The sequence below is a fragment of the Carassius auratus genome, chromosome 48 (assembly GCF_003368295.1).
Source record: "Carassius auratus strain Wakin chromosome 48, ASM336829v1, whole genome shotgun sequence".
Taxonomy (NCBI): Eukaryota; Metazoa; Chordata; class Actinopteri; order Cypriniformes; family Cyprinidae; genus Carassius; species Carassius auratus.
Window position 1 is genome coordinate 4,737,640 of NC_039290.1, and position 20,442 is coordinate 4,758,081.

Here is a 20,442-nt window from a genome sequence, read left to right on the forward strand (position 1 = left end):
TTACACCAACACTTATAAGGTGCAGAGTGTGCATGACAGAATAGGTTGAAGTGGGCTTAAACTATAACAACCAATTTAATTGGAAAAATATAGCAAGCTATTACTTAATGCATTCCAACAATTACAAGTGTTCATTATTTTCCTGTCCATATATAAATGAAGCCTCAACATTATTTTTTTTTTATTTTTTTTTATTTTTTTTTAATTAACCATCTCTTTAATTGTCCATGACTTCCCAGCATGCATTGCAACACATTAGGTGTGTTCAAGGGCGCTGTGCAGATGGATCGGTGTGAGACATCAAAGCAACACAAGAGAGCAGACCTTCCAAATACTTTCAAAATGGTCTCGTGGTATTTTGATGTCATTCACCGATCATTCTGCGTGGCACGCCTCATGTCGAACACACCTTTTGTTACAGATTATTAATCATAACAGATTACCGTATAAAATATGACATATGTATCTTTGTTTTGCAAGATGATTTCTCTGTTCTGCGGTTAATATGGTATTTTTTTTTTTTACAAAACTATTTGCTAATTTTACGATAAGGTTCCAAAAGATGTCTTTGTTAATGTTGAGCTTACATTAACTAAAAGTGAACAGTGAATCATGGTTTGCTTTTTTGGAGTGAACAATCATGGCTGGTCAAATATTCCCAGTACTTTAAATGACTTGCATTCATTATTGTAAGAGACTGGGTAAAAGGTACCAAGAATGCAAAACCAATGAAATAAGAGAACCACTGTAAATGAGGGATCTACAGACAGCAAGTAAGAGGGACTATGTTGTTTGCAGGTGTTGTTGTACCTGCCAGAGGCTATCCATCAAAAGCAATGGGATTAGCATCAATACAAATTAAAAACAAATAATACGTGTACATGGAAGTAGTTCAGGAGATCAGCATCCATTATGTGTTGATTTCTGGTGCGGTGACCCGGAGCCTGTTTGGTCAGTGAGGCAGTGAGCGTGAATTCAATCAGACTCATTGCCAACTTATTGGTCAGTCAATAACCTATTTAATTTAATGTCACAATGTGGACCAGGAATGTTGACAAGGGCTTGAATGTAACTTGGAAAGAGAAGGTGGGAAGGCAGCCCCCAGGTGCAGGGACCAGATAAAAACTAAGTGAAAATCCAGTCTCTCTGAGCATGAATACCTCTGGCTCCTTCGAAATTATTGAAAATGTCTTGCCTCTTATAAAGTGTAGAGGACTTTAACTCCACAAATTAATACCAGTGATTTGGAAAAGCCGATATGCCCACCTGCAATCACTCTTTAGATGACTTGGCCTTTGCCTTTGCTTCAGCTCAGTCGGGCTCTACCCTTTACCGCATGCCTGCAAGCCAACTTTCTCCCACCCACAGAAAGACATAACTAGGTGCTGTTGTTCAAGACATCTTTTAGCATGAACTGTTCATTAGTGGTTTTCAAACTTCAAATGCTATGCTATACAGTTGTTACGGTGTTGCTATGTGATTTATAAAGAGTTCTGAGTGGAATTTAGAAAGTTGCTATAGAGTTGCTAAGGTGTTGCTGTGTTCTAAGGGATTTTAGGGATTTTAGCATGTTGCTATGTGATTTTTTTAATGTGTTCTAAGAGGATTTTAACACATCACCATGCAGTTGCTAGGGGGTTGTAAAAGTGTTTTGTAAAAAGTAGCAGGGTGTAACTATGTGCTTGCTAAACTGTTCACAGTGGAATTTAGCATGTTCCTACTGTATGTGTTTGCCAGGTTGTTTCTATGTGGTTGTTAAGCGTTTCTAAATTGATTTTAGCATTTTGCTATGCAGTTTCTTAGGTGTTCTAGGTGGTTGCCAGTGTTTTTCTATGTGGCTACTTAAAAGAAACACAGCTTAGTTTTATGTTCAAGTCTAGCGTCCTTTGACTTTTTTTATCCTACAAAACGAGAATTTAAAATCCACAAAGCCACAAACACAGGACTTCTCATCAATAGCGTGCAGGCTAGAACAGTGACAATGACATTTGGAGGTGCGTTCATGTGCGAGCCTGTTGGCTTTGATGCCCCTCCAATAGTCAATAAAGCATTTAATCTTGGAGCTTTGGAGGGGTCGATTGCACCGATGTTGTGCCCAGGAGTTGCAGCATGTGGGAGAGCTGTCCGGCCCTGATAAAGCATTCATTTTCCAGTCCCCTTTGTCTTCAATTTAGATGGAAGCAAAAGGCCCCCGGATCATTTCAATAATTCATCGTGTTTAATGAGCTCCAGTAATCCGCAGTGGTGGGCAATGGCAAACTCTGTCCCTTGCGGTGCTCTAAAATGAACACGATTAGAGGATTACTCCCATGCATTTCTGTATTCATGCGCTAATTTACAAACATGACAATATCGTTTTAGTGGTTAGGCTGCTATAGCAGTTATGAAAGATTTGAGACAGCACTTTTTTTTTTATTCTTGCCTAGGCAGAATTTTCACTAAGGGTCTTTTCAGGCCCCCCCAGTAGGGTGTCACCCTCCAATCCAACACATGCATGAGTTGAACCTGCACATGTCAATCTTTCTAAAAGCAAAGTTATTTAATATTAAATAATATTTTGTAATCTTTTAATAAGCTTGTGTTTGTATTGCTAAGGGCATATATAAGGGCATATATTATATATAAAATATTATATATATATAATATATATGAATAAGCTTGTGTTTGTATTGCTAAGGGCATATATTATATATCAAATATTATATATATAATATATATGAATAAGCTTGTGTTTGTATTGCACTTGTTTAAAAATTAAAAAGATTGTTCTGCCCTTATATATGCTAAGGGCATATATTATATATAAAATAATAAATATATAATATTTTTTTTTTAGTTAAAGCAAAAAAATAAAAATCAATTAGATTTATTGATTATGATCACCTGATGTTGTTTTCTATATAATCACTGACAAACAAAGGATTGTTATACTGATGAATGTGGATTTAGATTTTTCAATAATAATAATAATAATAAGAGTGCATAATTATCTTTGTAATTTTTGAACATATATAGGTCTTGGCCCCTCACTACTGTTCCTCGAAGAGTGCGATGATTGCATTGATTGGAGAAGTGCTCCGTGTGGAAAAAAGTGTCAAACAGGGAGAGAAAAATGTAAGTGCAGCTGAAATAAAGCTGTAGAGTGTAGTAGTCCATCAAACATCTTCATCCCTCACCTTCCCCTGACTTCTCTTTCTCTTTCACTCTGGAGATTAATCAAATGAAATCTGTCTGGTTCTCTCTCCAGTCAAAAGAAGACACTGCCAGACTCTTACAATCCTGTGTGTATGAGAGAGGGTGAGGGAGAAAGAGCAGGATGTGCTGGAGTGAAATAAGGAAAGAAAAGGTATGACTGATTCTGATTCACTCTTGACTTTAATATTACCTTTTTTGAAAAATGTCAGCAATAAAAAGTAGTAATAAAACCTTTCAGTCATCACATTTTCACTATGATTGTCCATTAAATGATGGGCCGGTCTCCGTTGGGAGAAAACCATTCCAGATCTTGAATACATTTGCATTTCATTGATACGTCTGAACCTCTGAGAATAAAACCGGAAAAAAGAAATTGTTAAGCTTTATGTCAAGACAGTGACTTTACAAGATGTGCTGTTCAGTCTTAATTGTATTTCATAAAGAAATAATACCTTCAATGTAATTTCCAGGCTTATATACACTGTAAAAAATAAGTGTAATTTTAACTGTAAAATTTTGTAAAAACGCTACGGAAAAAAACTGACAATAGGTTAACAGTAAGTTCCCGTACTATATACAGGGAAAAACTGTAAAAGATCTAACAAAGCATTTAATGTAAATTTACAGTAAGATTCTGTTAATTATACAGCTTTTAGAAGTAAAAAAAGAACAAATCAATGTATAATTTACAGTCTAAAACTGTAAACTGATATTCCCAGAATTCCCTGCGTGACACTCCACGTTTGAAAGTATTTTGTTTAAATAATCATGTTTTTAAATAGTTCTTGTTATCAGTTATGTACATTTGAGCTTTATGTTACATCTTCTGTTGCTTAATGAAAGTTTTTTGCATTATTTAAGTATCACGTGTGTTACCATGATGGTGTTTTGTGTTTCCATAAATGTGCACCTTCTATATGTTAATATATACTTCTGCTTGTGGTGAAGCTACTTGTGATGAGCTTTGATACTTCATGTGGCTTTCTCTTATACAGTACCATCTTTATTATTATGGTGGTTGTCAGTATTTTCAAGGTACAAAACAGATTTAATTTTGTGTGTTGTTGAATTTACTGGTTTATATTCAAATTTTCTTGTTTGTAAATTACAGCTTTATATTGTAAAATTAACAGTTTTTGACGTAAATGTGTTTACAGTTTTCTGTATTTTTACAAAATTATTCTGGCAACCACAGCTGCCAAAAAGTTTTTGTAAAAACAACAAGAAATTTTTTACAGTATATATATATATATATATATATATATATATATATATATATATATATATATATATATATATATATATATATATATATATATATATATATATATATATATATATATATATATATATATATATATATATATAAAGCTTTTTATGTGTGAATTCTTAAGCTTTTTAAACTATGTTTAAACTTGTTCCTTATTTTGTACATGGGTTTTTATAATGTGAGTTGTGCTTGTGCTTGAAAAAGTCACTGACTTGATGCTTGGCTGTTCTGTGTAGTTGCCGGGGTGTTGCTATGAGGTGTTGCTAAATTATTTGTAGTGTGTTGCTATGTAGTTCCTAGCGTGTTCTAAAAAGCAGTTGCCATGGTAGTTGCCACTGTGTCCACGATGATGCTGTGTGGTTGCTTAGGTATTCTGAATGTATTTTTTTTTACTGTTTCTGTTGGGTTTTGTTTTTTTATAATGTTGCTATGTGGTTGCCAGGGTGTTGCTATGAGGTTACTAAAGACTTCTGAATGATTTGTAGCATTCTTCTTTTACAGTTCCTAAGTTATTCTATGTGGTTGCCAGGGTGTTGTTATGTGGGTTTCTAAGGTGTTCTGAATGGTTGCCAGGGCTTTGCAATGTGGTTGCTAAGTTGTGTTATTCAGTGTATTTTAATGGTGTTCTGGGAGGTTGCTAAGATGTTTTGGGTTTTACCCTGTTGTTATGCAGGGTGTTCTATGTGGTTGCCAGGGTTTTGCTATGAGGGTACTAAAGTGTTCTGCTTTTTAGCATGTTGTTGTGTAGTTGCTAGGGCGTACTGAGTGTTGGCATGTGATTGCTAGGCTGTTTTGGGTGGTTTTTATTAATTCATGAATGTGTTGAAGTGTTGAAGATGAATACTTATAATTAGGGGGGCGATTAATATATAATTAATTATTAATTAAGATAATTATATTTGTATGCTATAGTTTATCTATTTATGGATTTTCTATCTAAATTTAATCATGTCAAGATCATTTATGATATGATGATGTGGAGACCAGTATTACATTTAAAACTATGTCAGCTTCCTCTGCTTTTCTGATCTTCATTGTTTCTTTCAGGTCTAGATAAAGAAGAGCGGTGCTTTCATTCTACATGCAGTTTCAAATTAATCAGGTCTGAGACGTCTAGTTCGATGCACCTACGTGTCTGCTTGTGGTCTAATCTAAACACACTCATCCATGCAAACATGCATGTAAAGAGGTGCTCGGCCACCCATGTGTTGTTGAGCGCATCTGTCAGAGCTCATCATGAGACCAGAGCAGGTGACAGATGAGGTCCTTCACACACACACACACAGTTCACACTCCGGTGAGGTACGAAGTCCTGCACACACTTGCGTTGGCAATCATGCAAAGCAACTTGATGAGAGATAGCTTGTCAAGTTGATTGGCAGGCCCACTAACAGGAGGTGAAGGCAGCAGTGAGACGACATTGAGAGCAGAAGAGCAGAGGCGTAAGTCTCCACCGTATATAAACCTCTAATCTCTGATCATGATTAGCTGTCGTCGCCGTAGTTCAGTTCATTAGTGTGAGCGACTCAAGTCTCTGCAGCTCATATCAGGGACTGTTTATAAGTGTTCAGCCACACTGCTTCATTATCACGAGTCATTAAAGACAGTTAGCTTTGGCATGTGTGGCAACTAACATTTTCTGTTTTCTTCAGTAGTGACGTTAAACTCTGGCTGAGTGTGAAACTAAGACATATAGGAAGACATTGAGACACATCCAAACCCACTGTTTGTGTAACATCAGGTAGCATCTATGTTCTGCAACCTAGTTGGAGGAGTAGGCATATGCATGCATAACAAATGAGAAATTAATCATTATATAAAATTTATATTAATCAGTCGTGTGTGTGTGTGTGTGTGTGTGTGTGTGCGTGTGTGTGTGTATGTGTGTTTCCTTTTAAATTATTTTTAATATATATTTTTCATTCTGAAAGAAACCCTTCTTATCTCAGGGTGTTGTTGCTGTTAAATGAAATGTAATAATAATATTTAATAATAATTTATTATAATATTATATGTTTTAAAATTAACTTTGTGTACTGTTCAATGTTTTCATTCTGTATGAAATGTTTTCATATAATTATAACTATAATAATTATTATTATTTGAAAAAATAAATACAATTAATTATTTGTATTTATTTATTTATTGTTATTTTTACTTAAATTATTTTTATTTTTCAAGTTTATGATTTTGTTTATACCATTAAATAAGTGTGTGGGTGTGGGTGTGTTTGGGTGTGTGTGTGTGTGTGTGTGTGTGTGTGTGTGTGTGTGTGTGTGTGTGTGTGTGACATTCATTGCGGGACATTGAATAAAAATGCAATCGTAAGTGTCTTGACTGTGAGTGTTAATGCAATTAAGAAAAATAGCATTTAAATGATCATTTTGCCACAGTTTTTGCTTGAACATGTTATACATATCTAATCATTTCTGTAATACATTTTAATTTTAATTTTGCAACTTATAAAGGGTTAAAATTTGTTTTAATTTTACATATTAAAACTGGTGTATGAAATGGCAAATGAAAATTATGTAATTTAATTTTCATTTTGCACCAAACGTTGCACAAATGTATTGGAAAATGTAAATGTGTAAGAGCATTGTTGTTGTTTAAATGTCCTTTTCATTTGAAGTATATTAGTGGCTCAAATATTGCTGAATTGTGGCTTCAGATCTATTTAGTCTTACAGGACCTCATTTGATTCCTTTTTTATCTGCTTTAATTATATTCAGCCATCTCAGTAGCATCATTAAGTCTTTAACCCTGCTTGTAAATGACCCATGGGTCGTCTGCAGGGTCATTGTTAATCAGTGTTTATGGTTCCTTGTTAAACGTGTAGGTTCGTCTTAACTAATTAACTGTCTTTTGTGAGCTCAGATCTCCTGTGCACTTTTATTGTTCATGCATTTAAGGTATTTAAAGGTGACAGAATGTATGTCTTTATGTTCAAGATAAAGATGTTGTGATAAAGAGAGAGACGTAACAAAATCTGAATGGCTGTGTGTAGTTGATAAAAAAAATAGAGGGACAGAAATATTACTAATAATTTTAATCGTTAATATCTGTATTTTCTTTTAGTTCTCTGCTTTTTAGATTTCCTCCTGTCAAAAAGACCTCCATAATCTCAAGTGTTTAAGATCAGTGCTCAGATTTGCCATGCACATCAGAATCAGAGATTTAAATAAAATAATTACATTACAATTCAAATTTATTACAAAGCATAATGTTACATTCCAAGAAAATTATCTTAAGCTATAGAGCAACATTTGAGAAATACAATTTCCTCTGGATACTGTAGCTCTAGTGAGAAAGCGTTGAAACTGAAAATGTCCTTTAAAAAAAAATATAAAGACAAATAGGAAGAAAATATTAATAATAATTAATAATAAATGTAAATGATAAATGTAGCATATGAGCCAGACAGACAGAAAAAAGTGGCCAGCAACCATGCTGTTTGTGTACGAGCAGGGAGCCATGTGTCTGAACTAACATCTTAATTGGTGTGAATGGCAACGTCCGCTACCTGACCAGACTCATTAATCAGAGCAGATGAGAGCTGGAGGGTGTCAGCCTCTTTGCTCTCTCACACACTCATATACACACACACACACACACACACACACACACACACACACAAGCCTAATTCTACGGTTACAGCTTTGATAATCACAATACCAGCAAAGGCCAGAAGGGATGATACGCTAATTAAGAAACATATAGTCCCCGAAAGCCCGGTCTTGTGTGGGTTCTTGTCTGTCTTTCTGTCAGTATGTCTGTCCATCCGTCCGTCATAAATGCATATTTTTTGTTTTGTTTGTTTTGTTTTTTACTTTTCGCTTGCCAACAGTTGTTTACAATTGTACCGTGCATGCTACAATACTTGTTCTTTTAAAATACTTTATAAATAAACTGAACTTCAACTTGAAAAAAAAAGCTAACAAAAAAGGAAAAATAAATAATTCCTTTAAAGCTTCAGTTTAGTTATGGTTGAACTAAGTTATTTCTGTGTTTGTATTATTTTTATGAGCAAAATGCACTTGAACTCGACTTGAATGGATTAGCTACCTGTTTTTCTGCCCCAACTGAAAGCAAAAACCCATTTAATAATGATTGGTGGGACGATAATCTTGCATCAGCTGCTGTCTGGGCTTGGACTCGCTATCCAGCAGAATTCCACTAATTCAATTGGCAGAAGACCTTGAATGGTTTATAAAAGTGGGTCAATCTAATCTCTGTGTTTACTGGTACTCTGCTGAGTTGAGGGCACAAACATGTGGCACCCAGAAATCTTATCATACAAAGGTAGTGCAGAGACAGACATAGGTCACTGAAAGCAAATACCAGACAACATCTTTCCGTGCCCACAGATTTATTTTATTTTTATTTTTATTTTTTTTTATACAGTTATTAGTGCTGGGCGATGATTAAATTCTTTAATCTTGATTAATAGCAATCAATCGCATTGTTATGCATAAAAATTATAAAGCATTCAAAAGTAGTGTATTGTGTTCTTTTTTTAAATTTAAAACTTGGCCTACTACTATATGAACAAAAGTGTATAAACATTTGCTTTGCAAACACTTTAAACAAATAAGGTGCTTTTTACAGCAGTGTTAGGTAGCAGTTAAAATATTTGTAGCCTAAATCTCAACTTAATTAAATATAAAATAAGCCATTTGTCACTGCCAGGACATTAACACTTTTACAAGTTTTCAATTCAGAGTCCAGGGCCTCGATCATAACATTAAAACAGGCACCTACCTATAGAGACCTGCACGATCACGGGACCCATTGCAGCAGAGTGCGGCATGAGACAACACTTGTGTGTGCAGGATGCGGTAGAATAATTAGGGTGTGCTCACACTAGGTAACCTTAACCATGCCTGGAGCATGTTTGACCCCCAAAGCCTGGTTCTTTTGACTAATGTGATCATTCTGTTTAGCAGTCCCTGGCTCTGTTGGAAGATGTGGGCAAGAGCGCTGTTCCGTTATACACAGATCAGTGAGTGTGAGCGCTAACCGTGCCAGAGTGCAGATCTACTGATACGTGCTGCATGATTGCGTGAATATTTCTGAGCGGCATAAGCGTGTTACCACATTCAAAATAATAAACCACAAAGTAAACAAAATGATTCACTACACTGTGTTGAACGAGAGCGCTTCTCTGCTGTCTTCACGTACTATAGGAAACTGCGTTAACGCGCGATAAAATAATTGTTGGCGTTAATCAATTAATGCATTAACATGATAACAATGCATTAACTTGCCCAGTCCTATATAATTGTATGATACATGATATCAAAATTATTTGACTAATATAAAAGATAAATAGCCTATATCTATCTATCTATCTATCTATCTATCTATCTATCTATCTATCTATCTATCTATCTATCTATCTATCTATCTATCTAGATAGATAGATAGATAGATAGATAGATAGATAGATAGATAGATAGATAGATAGATAGATAGATAGATAGATAGATAGATAGATAGATAGAGCATTAGTGGAGCAATTAATTAATCTAAAATTGTCAGGACATATTACTCTGTTTTATTTAGGAGGCTCATTAGCTAGAATGTGCAATGTAAAAAAAAAAGCAGTGTAAGATGATCAACATATGTTAATATACTTTTACACATTCTCTCATGACCTTGTAGGCTATGGAATAACAATTATGGAAACAACAGTGTGTTGTGTTTCTGACAGCATGAGGTCATTCAGATAGTGTCTACTGACATTACAAACAGAAACAGCATTATGGAATTACATATAATAGCAATTAAAGAGAATATAATACAAGGGCTTTTTTTCCTTCTTTTTGGTGTCATTTTGACGAATCCTTTGACATTCCAAAGACTTTCAGTGGGGTTAGGTCAGGATTCTGTGGTGGCCAGTCTTTCACAGTTTGAGCCTGATGAATCTTGCCATTGTCATCATGGAAAATGGACAGGTCTTCCAACATGATTGTTTAAGAAATAAAAATCTATACATTTCAACAGTTGAAAGAATTTTGGCCAAACGTGAAATATGACAGAAACATGTTAATCACTGCAATACTGATTCAATCTTAAAATAATAAGTATTTCCTTATTTAAATCTGATGCCAACTTTTTTTGGCAAGACAGTGTATAAGTAGTGCTCATATAGGTCTGTTTTTATTCTCCCTTGCATATGTTTTCAGACTGCCCTTGAGGAGTGTCATTTCCACAGTAATGTGCAAACCCTCAGCACTTACCAATACAAAGTGCTGGCTTCATTGGTCTGGAATTTTAGCATCCCCTGGCTGCTCTTTCCCCCCCACTTTTGATGTGCTCTTCATTCTTTTCTTCCTCAACCTCCTCAGGTCACAACTCCTGATGGAGGAAGAGACTGTTGTCCTAAGGCCTGACAGCATCTTTCCTTCAGTGTTTTACATGACACGCTCTTGCTGTTGTTCTATTAGTTGTTGGCAGTAAGGCAGAGGAGCAGAGAGGAGGTCAGTCCGACTGTTGCCTTTTTCGCAGGCTATCAGAGAATGCTATGAAAGATGACAAAAAAATTTGAGTTTCTGTCAATGGACTCGTTTGCAGTCTTAATTTCCTCCAACTATCAGTACATGCCCCATCTCTGTGGCTTTCTGGGAAGAACAGAAAGGCATGGGCTATAAATGTAAAAGTATATATATATATATATATATATATATATATATATATATATATATATATATATATATATATATATATATATATATATATATATATATATAAAAATCAATAAAAACAAAAAACAGAGAACATTTCAATGGGATACTTAAATCAAACACTGGCTTACAAAACAGTTAGCTGTGATTAGCATAGCTACTTATTTCCTACAACTTCAATCCGGGCTGTTGAAAAAGAAAATATGAATTCCCCTTGACCTTCATTTGTACTGGAAAACTGCTGATGAGGAGTTGCGTTGTGATTAATCTTCCCCTAAACTTTAGCTGAGGGCGTTTTGCATTAGAGGAAATGCTGTGTGAGACATTCTAAGAGACTGAAATTCAAGGAAATCGTAAATCCACCAGGTGTTCCTGAACCACCACTGCACTTGCGTTTCTGTCACTAACCATGTATCCATCCATTCCACTATATTGACTTCCCACTAATCATGCTAATCCCTAGAGTTTATGTTATCAACTACAAGCTAAAAGAAGCGTATACAACAAAGTGTATGTGGGTTAAAAGGTCACTGGCAGCTCTGTCAATTACTTTTTGCACAATGTTTGTTTATTTATGTATGGTAGTTTGATGTGCAGAATGAGACAGTGGAAAGGAAGCAAGTTTGAAGCCATGATGTCCAAATTAGAACCACAGTTCAACTTGCCATATACAGCTAGAAACTGAATAAATATAAATCGGCCTATTAGCCTTAAATAGTAAATCTATTGAATGAGTGAAAACTGGAAGGTAGGTAAATCTCAGTGTCACCAGAGCACATTCTCAGGCTGTACGGTGGAGGGAGTAACAGACACACTGAGACTGTATACACACATACGCACTACAGTCACCAATCTCCGGTCTGAATCTGGCTCTGCTCAGCACTCACACAGCAGGCAGCTGATCTACAGCCATTAAACACCTCGGCAAACATGCCTGATATTCTTTATGGTCCTCTAATTCCCTCACTCTTTATATCCCTCTATATTTTTTCTACTTTCTGTAGTTTTATTATCATTTTAAGAAAACATGAAATCAAGATGGACCCCATTTACTTTCTTTATAAACTTTCTTGTTTTTGGTCTTATTGAAAAAATTGAATAGTGTTGCTCATTTCATGTGGAAGTGGGTGTTTCTTAAAGACACAGCTGAAAAAGAAAAAAGATTTTTTTTTAAATGGTGTCAGAGAAAAAGTAAAAAAAAAAAAAAAAGTGAAAAATTAAATATTTTGTTTCTCTTATAGTTTAATTATATAATATATTTTGTTTATTGTGTACGCTATCATTCAGAAGTTTGGGGTCGGTACAATTTTTTTATGTTTTTGAAAGAAGTATCCAGCAATACAGTTTTTATTGTGAAATATTAATAAAATGTGTGTATATATATATATATATACATTTTGATAGATGTTCTATAATATGTTTTCTGGTGCAGGAAATTTTGCATTATAATTGCAAAAAAAAAAAAAAAGTATGAAATTACCCTGTTAAAGTTTGAGTATAATTTCTTATGATTAGAGCTTTTCGATCTTTGTTTTTTTACATGTCCGTCATCATAATAATCTGCCCTTTCAAATTAACACCTAGATCCATCAGAATATGTGAAACAGATGTGACATAATGTTCTCTGTCAGGCCAGCACTTCACTATTGTGACAACACTTTCCTCTATCTTCTCTCCTCCCTGGCAGTAAACCTGCCTTCTCTCGTTTCATCTCAGCTTCTGTGGAGGACAGATAGTGGGGAAAGAAGCCCTCCTGTCCTTGTGCAGTGATCCACGGAGCTCTACTCATTGGTGTTTGACAGTATGACTTAGAGACTTACTCCTAACAGTTTCCGTGCTTGATGTGTCCCTGCCTGCTTGACCTTGTCTTTCTGGGTCTGTATTGCAGTGAAAGCGTTTAACTTCCACATCTCTCCATGTTTCTCCACCTCCCTGGGGCACAAATACATTTTTTTAAGGTTAGAGATTGATTATGTGTCATCACTAAAAAAAAAATGTCATCTTCATATTGAAAAATACAAACTATTGTTTCCAAATAATGTATTCCATGGTGCACAAATGATTAAAATATATGCGTTTGTTCATTTCAAAATTGTGCTCAGGTTTTGGCTAACAATTTTGTTCATTTTTTTAAATTATATACAGATCATAAATAAAAAAATCTAAAATAAATATTATTTTATTAACATTAATAGTGTATGATTGGTAATAATAATATAGTAATCTAATATTATAGTATTGTATAGTAGTGATAATATGGTATTAGCATTATATAAATATTTTTTCTGTTTTACATTTTAAGAGTCAAAGCCTGAGAACCAATGTGTGTTTACTGAATAAGAGATTTTTATACAACTATTTATATCCAAAATGGCATGCTTTATATAAAATTGGAATTGCATCATAGCTCATTTTTGATCTTATGGTATAGAAATAACAACAGGAAAACAATATTTTCAATTTAGGTAAAGAAAAAACAGCACATAATGTCAGGCATTCATCAGTGAATGCTGAAGTTTTAGAGTACTTCCTTTCCTGCGTGCTGTATTTGTCTTGTTGAAGGAGCGTGTAAGTGCATTTGAATGCTGATTTTTTATAGATCTCTATCGATCATTCCTGGGAAAGAGCATGGCTCTGTGCAGATAGCAATCAACACGTGTCATCGCAAGACTCTCATTTCCTCTCCTGATGTCAGTGGGATTGATTTTATGGGCTTGAAGGTCTTTCTCTCCAAAGAACGCTGGAAAAACTTTACACTGTGAGACCAAAGACACAGCCTGGAGCTTAAAGTGTGCCTTTGCTTACATTAGACAGGAAGTGTCTAAAGATTCCCACCATTAAATCTGAATTTTACAAAGCACCGCAAGGTGTATGGGAGCAGGCTGTGTTTAATACACAGATACAGGAAATGATAAACTGATTACAGTTGTTACAAGTTGTCAATTGCTCACAAATATCTGCAAATCACCTCAGACTGCTGAAGATGACAGATTGCCGCATGCCCCAGTCTGTTTTTAATTATGTTCAAGATGCATGGCAGGCTTGATTTTAGAGATTCAGTGGAGAATGAAGACTGACATGAAGGCAATTTTCCATGCTCTCTTCATTAAAAATGCTTTTTCTTCCCTCCCCTTGTCTCTTTCCATTTTCCTCCTCACTATCTTCCTATTATCCCCCTTTGCTTCTGTTTAGTCACATATTAGATCCAAAACCTAGAGAGCTGCCTATGGATGCGGCAGTGTACGACATGACATGTGAAGCCTGATCTAAAATATATAAATTATGCCTCCTAAGATATTTCGTTTTATGTTCAAAGTTTAAGGCAGTATAGCACAACATTCACAGAATACACAGCTCAGTAAAATAAATCAATCAATATGAAAATCCACGCTGGCACCAAATCAAAGCAAGAAAAATGAATTATAAATATAGTAATAAATTAAATAAATATATATAAAAGTGATTTAAAAAATAGACTTATAATAGTATATAAATTATACTAAAATAATAATAATAATATTTAAATATAAATTAATAATATATCAATTATACTAAAATGTTTATTAATATTCTATGTATGCAGTAGACAGTAATGCTGAATGCTAGGTATTGGAAGAGATCTGTTTTTAACATCAGTATACTATAGCAGATGGTAGAAAGAAAAAACAACAAGTATGTTTTTTTTTTTTTTTTTCATTTGACAAAAACAGGGACTTTGAACAAGCCTCCAAATTGAAAATAAAAACAGTTCATCTTTGTTATCTAAGAAGGCATGGTTCTTCATGCTCTAGGCAATTTTCCTCATTCATACATGATCATAATGTACTAATTTCTGTGTGAAAGCCCACAATCGTTCACCTGGAGGAAAACAAGAGTAGCAGGGGGGAGAGGTCAGCCCCGGAGCACATGCCTCCTGATGACATGCTCCCCAGAGTCCGTTAGGAAATGATGAGGGAATATTCTGTTTCCCTCTGATAGAGCATTTAAAATATTCAGCGTGAGAATCCTCGTTTGTGCTCTTTCTCTCTGGTTCCTTGTGGCTTTCTCCTCATCAGTAATAGACTCCTGGTGTCACCGCTTCAGCTCTCAGCATGGGGCTAATGCGGAGATGGAGCTGTCGCTTGGAGAGACCAGCCACTGCAAATAACATACATTGTTCACCCCCCCTTCGGTCTGCAGCAACCAAACCACCTACATCCTCTCTACCATTCCTGAATCGAGCCAGTGTCATGCCAGACAGAACATTACATGTCTGGAATCATTGTTGTTTATCACACAAAAGTAGAAATGTTAGTACAGTTTCCATGGACTACAAAGGTTTATCAGTTCACTAAGCTATTAACATATGAGAAGTTTACATATTTTTGTATATGCATAAACAATTTGTCTTTCATTTTTGTAAAAATTTCAATTCCTTTAATATGCAAATTCAGTATGATTTGACTAACCTACAATAGGTAGCAAATACATAACTGCACTAAATTTAAATGTAAGAAAGTTCAATTAATATAAATTGGCATGCAAACATATTCATATGGATGGATGAAAGAAGGATGAATGAAATTAATCAATCAATGGATCAATAGATGGATTAGTAGATACATGGATGGATGGGTAGATTTGTATTTAGAATTTATTTTATATTATTCAACATTTATAATAAAAAATGTTGTGGATTGGGGTGGATAAAAACTCAATTTCCTAGAATGCATTGCTTTTTTTTAGATTAGAATTTAGAAAATTCCTCTTCCTGTCATTCCAATTCAGAGTTTAGAATGAACATAAGCTTGTTTTATCTCCATTTCCAATCCACACTCTAAGGGGAAAACTCAAACAGTTTAACATTAGGGTCTATATCACTAAACACATGCTTCAAGTACAATCAAATTTGGCACAGCTTTCCATTTTCCTCTCTGAGCCATGTAAAATAATCCCTAAGACTTCATAACAAATTCATAGTATCATGTACTGACCTCATGCTCAGCAATCAGACAGCAGAAGTCTTTTCACTCTGGAAACATGATCTTGTGACCTTTAACTGAGCTCATATTCCCCTATCATTGCTACACTGCTGCTGACCTTATGCAGGTGCTGCAATGAAATGGCCTTATGACTTCAAGTGCTTCATGGTTAGCTGTATACAGCACTCAACGTAAACCTGTAAAGAGCTGCACTGAGTATTACATATGCCACTTCTGGAAATCAACAACAATAGATGATGTGCACTTTATTACGGTGCGCACTTCACTCCAGAAAACAGCAAGATTATATTCTTGCACATTTGTATGCAATGGATTTTGTTCACTATCTGAAAAGAGAACAGGCAGTTTACTTTATTCAGTGGATTTGTGTACATAGTTAAGGCTTGCGTGTTAGCCAAACTGTTTCATAACTGGCTTTTCCAGTGTGAATTAAAACAAATTTTACAAGACCGTATTTATGCATTTTTGTTGTGCATTTTCTGATTAGCTAGGCACAGAGGCATTTATAGTTACAAGAGTCATTCTGAATGAGGCTAATTAGCACCTGCCATCATGTTGATGCTCGAAATTCATTAGAAATTCAGATTTCCGTGATTAGTCTAGCACCTCTTCTTTAATTCCCAAAATAATCCCATTCTATATAAATCCTCGTCTTATGCTTAATATCTCCCCATCTATCTCCACCTAGCATTTCATTTGGATTTCTGCAAGCTTAGAAAAGGTCCATCAGTTTTACAAATTACATGCGTTCATCATGTTCATTCATGGAAAAAGTTTGTAAAAAATTAGCCATGGATCAATTAACTACCCTTGAGATTGACGAGACAATACATATGTACTTCTGATATTATGTCTAAGCATTTAAATGTGTATTTAGGGCCATGAAAACAACATTAGCAACAAAAGGAAATTGCAGGTATAACAAATAGTAAAACTTCATAAAATCACTGTACTGACAGATTTTGTGCTGCAACAGGAAGTTGGAGCAGGGCATACTGTATATAAGCAAAGATATTTCATTGCATTGAACAACAACTATTTAATGTGAATTAACCTGTCAGAATTACAAGCACATCAGCTCCTAAGTCTGACACTTGTACAAATGCAAATGCTCTTTTTCAATCAGTTGAAAGTGATTACCCACTACCTGCTTCTGACATCCCTTAATTACATCAAGCCCCATTAAAAAGAGCCAGGCGCACATCCATAATGGAGCTTATTTCTTCTGTTAAGGGTTTTCCAAAGAGGAGGTATTGTAAGAGGCATTCTTGGATTGCTGTCCTAATTGCTGGACTCATCAGTCAGCTCTATTTTGTTTGGTTCACTCTGGCATTATTAGCATATTTACATACCCAGGCATTCAGCATGGGCCTGTTACAATGGCCCAAACCCTTGAGCGTCTTAGTCATTTGGACCTCTTGTTTGATATAATAATTAAACAACATTTTTATTCACAAATTGTTTGGAAACTGAGGCACTGACAACTTTATTGTTTGACATTGTTTTTCGATGTTAAAATATTTTAATCTCTCCTAGCCATTTATGATTTGATTTGAATGACTTTTTGAGTGACTGATTCATTAAAAAAAGATTTTCTCTTTCTGTCTTTTAGTGAATCAGTGAGTCATTTGTTCAGTCGATTCGTTCAAAATTCTAATGTATTCATTAAAGAAACAAGGCTGCATTTACACTGCAGGTCTTGATGCCCAAATCCGATTTTCTGACTATATCCGATTTTTTTGACGACCTGCTTACATCATCTTTTCAAAGTATCTGGTGACCATCTTTCTGTGTGAATCATTGAGTTTTTCATTCAGCCAATTCTTTCAAAATCCTGATTTGTTCAGTAATGAAAAAAGTGTCCTCATGAGTGAGTAACTGAATCATTCATTAAATCGATTCATTGATTCTGAAAACTCCATCCTTAAAACACACAAAACTGTTCTGGCTTTCTTTGTGCATCATCACAGGGCCGTGCACAGACCTTTTGAGGGGCATGTGCTGAAATTGAAAAAGGGCACCCCCCCCCCCCCTTTTATATCAAGATTATTTAGTAAGCCTGCATAAAAGGAAGAAATGGTCACATCTTCATGACAAATTCAATAACACAAAATAATAGTCTCAAAAGCTTTATATTTGTTCACGATTAATAACAACCATAATAATAATATTAGATAATTAGATAATATAGATAAACAGAGTTTAAAGGGCTTCTTTAAACCTAATACAACAGCAACCTTCTGTGAGCCATGTATCTGGCAAAAATCGTATACTGTGGTGGACCAGGGATGTTGGTCTCTTGAAGGTCTCTTATTCACTACACTTTCCCTAAAATAAGCCAGCAATGAAAAAATAAATAAAAATAGTGTGAAAAGTACATTTGCAGTGAAAAGCATTTCTGAAGGATCACGTGACACTGAAGAGTACTGAACTGGAGTAATGATGCTGAAAATTCAGCTTTGATCACAAAAATAAATTACATTTTAAAATATTCAAATAGAAAACAGTTATTTAAAATTGTAAAAATATTACACAATATTACTGATTTTGCTGTATTTTGGATCAAATAAATGAAGCCTTGGAATGAATCATGAATTACATTCTGCATGATAAAATATAAAGATTTCAGTGATCTTCTGTAAAAAATTTTTAGTTACTACTACATTACTGTAGTAAAACCATGTTTTACAACATTTTATACAGAGAGTATACAGAGAGTATACCATAACATGATTAGCCTAAATGTTAATAAATTAAGTGTATCAGCAATCATAAATCAAAGAAGAATTTCTTAGAAATATAGTTATAAAGGTGACGAGGATCACTCGTCGCTTTGTGTAAGTTCCAGTAAGAAACAGCGGGGGGGCGCACCTGTTATGATTTTCCGATGGTAAAAACAAATTATATGTTGTTGTATTACTTATTAATATATCGTTTTTGACCAGCGAATGTGAGCAAATGTGATTTTTTTTTCTGTCCGTCATTAAAACGGCGACAGCGCCTGCCGCTGCGGGCATCACATTACATTTTCATCTAGGTTACAAACTAGTTTTTTTTTAGCTATAGCCTATAGACGGAGCGCTCAGTTTTTCCTGTGGTAAAATGCATTTGGCCAAATTAGCATTTTATAAAAGATGAAATGCAACTGTATGCACAGGCCATTTAAGTGTTGGCTATGTATTGGCTATGACTAGATGGCAAATGCTAGCCCTCTCTCTCAGGCGATGTCAGTCAGACATCAAATAAATAAAATATGAGCCTTTATAGATATAGTGTTTAGTAGTACTTATTCAAACAACAAGATATTTATTTACCCTTCGCAAAACTTTGTTCAGCTCAGCTGTTGTCTACTGTGCGGCTGCTGTGGAACTTCAGTTGATTCAATGAATATAGAGGGGGCGGAGTTATCAGCTTACTGACAGCTTGAGGATCGAATAAGATTTACACAAGCTCGTTTTAAGAACTTTCATTTGGTAAAACAGACAGACAGGCGTAAAGGGTGACCAATAGCATTGATTAAAAAAAAAAAAAAAACACCACCAAAAAAAGGGCACTTCGGAGTGTAAGGGGAAAAAGGGCATGTGCTCTGCACAGGTTGAGCCCTACCTGTGCACGTGCCTGCATCATCATACAGGCAACCTATATAAATTGTCTAATGTGACTGATTATAATTTCACTGATAGCTCTTTTTGACTCAAATTTCCATGTGTATAAAACAATAGGACCGGCTTTGGCTCTTCAAGCAACCCCAGGAGATCTAAAGGTTTCTAACCAGCACAGAACCCAGCTGAGCCTTTTTTCAACATGGCATGTAAAAAATGGGGATCCTTTGTTTTGTTTATTTCCTTCTTGGCTGTGTGAAGACAGTTTGAACCCAGCTGTTTGAGAGTGAGTCACATTAATGCATTTATGGCCATCTGTTTATGCAGAAAACAAAAGAAGACACAAGGCATTTCCAGACATCATTGTGTCTTTGAGTGAAAGCTGGGATGCACGTTCTCCAGAATGGCACAGTAAACATTATGCAAGCTTGTATCTCTCCAAACACGTAACTTGTAGCCTTGATCATTCATCAAAATCGAGAAAATATGCCCATCTGAAATGAAATGGCTTACGGTTTCAGCCGACACCTGAACTCTTTCTTGGCACATCGTGACGTGGACTCGAATTTCCACATGCATAAAGTGCCAAGAGGAGAGCGTTTTGCATGCAGCAGAACTGAAAAGGGTTCTCAACTCAGCATGCTGACAGTGGCTAATTTATCTGTCACGTCGGAGGCACATGCTACAATTAGAGTCATTTTCTCACA